We start from the raw sequence: 1,643 nt of genomic DNA, 5'->3' as shown, positions 1-1,643 counted from the left end.
ATGCTTACAATCAATGTGTGTAACTTCTATTGGGTAGGAGTGATGCCAATAATGAATATCTTTGTGAGACTATCCACAAGTACACAAACAGTCCCATTCTGATGTAGTTAAACTTAAGTACTAGCCACATATCACTATAATTGCCTGCAATAGCCAATAAGCCATCATGTGTACTCTACAGGAAGCAACAGATACATCAATTATGCAGCCTTTCGCCTCACAGAAGGCTTGTTAGTTGGTGTAGTGCAAGATTTCTCTTTTTCAGAAATGCTGTTCCCTGAGGCAAGATGGAACTAAAGGCCACAAGGAAATGGGGAGTGGAATATAATTCACTGGCTACCTCCTGTAACTATGGCATGTCGATAAACTGGTGCACTCGCTTGGTGATGTATCTCAATATGTCACAATAGCACCAAGAATGGCTTCCTTGTAAGATGTTCGCTGTGTCACCAGTGACCACCTGGAAAGACCCAGTGGCCAGGAAGTGAAGTGCAACCAGTATTTTAACATGTACAAGGATGGCTTGGGAGCAGACTGCAGGTGACCTGAGCTCCCACTATTAGTCTCTACCCATATCAATAATTAGATCAGTAGACTAGCAGTACCCGGCCAGTATAGCTTCCCTGACATTCCCAAGACAGTGACCCTCTATGTGTATATATTCTCCTTCTCGAGTAGTTGGTCTTCAATATAAGGATCAAAGTGATGAAAATATTCACTGCCATGTAAAAAAAAATGGTTTTGCCCCTTCCTGCACAAAAACAATCCTGTTTGCAACAGGGGCGCCCTTGCAGACTGGTGCAGGGGCTCCTGTGTTGCCACTAGAATGAGAAAGTGGTGCCAGTGCAGGGGGAAAGTGTAGTAAACACTATCTTCACTGTTCCTCTCTGGCTAGACAATACTACTATACTTATGACATCATAGAATGCCAGGGTGTCTCTCTAGTTGATTGTACTTCTCTATTCCCTGTTGTGGCAGTTGGTCACCTGAGGCTGAGCTACCAACAGCAAGCTCCTGGTGGGGTTTTCCTATCTATCTACATTATAAAGTAATCTATCTGTCTAACCTGGAAGGAACCTGAATAAAGGATCTTAACCTATCAAGTGGACTCCTGATCCTCATTTATTACAGCTTGGCGACGATTTTAAAGGAGTAACCTACGCGTGGTAAAGACTACTTAAACGACTTTTCAAGTTTAAGGAAGGAACTCAAAGAACTCAAGAATTCAAGACTTTCAAGGACACTTCATTTCACAATTAAGGTAACGCCCTTCTGACCCCACCAGTGTCCAAGTACAACTGGACAGCCTACACCGAGGGCGTATGTTTCATCTTGAAGTCTGCTGTTAGTTTGCGAGTGAGGGATTCTTCTGCACCAAGGAGATTTGTCTGCTGTTCGTCTACTAAATGTGCTCATCTGTCTGCTGGCAGTCTGCAAACTGAGTCTTGTGTGCTAGACGAGACTTTGGAAAGGTCTCTGCCTGCTAAGTCCGCTTCTGTCCAGTGTGTTGATGCGAGCATTCACTCGAGAGACATTTATCACAGGGTTGGGTGTTTTTCATGAACTCTGCGAGTCCCGCTTCGTACACACTCTGTGTTCTCCGCAGATCGGATTGAACGCTGTGCGGTACTCTGTGGGCAAGT

This window comes from Lissotriton vulgaris, unplaced genomic scaffold (genome assembly GCF_964263255.1).
Source record: "Lissotriton vulgaris unplaced genomic scaffold, aLisVul1.2 SCAFFOLD_235, whole genome shotgun sequence".
Lineage (NCBI taxonomy): Eukaryota > Metazoa > Chordata > Amphibia > Caudata > Salamandridae > Lissotriton > Lissotriton vulgaris.
This window is presented reverse-complemented; position numbering follows the sequence as displayed.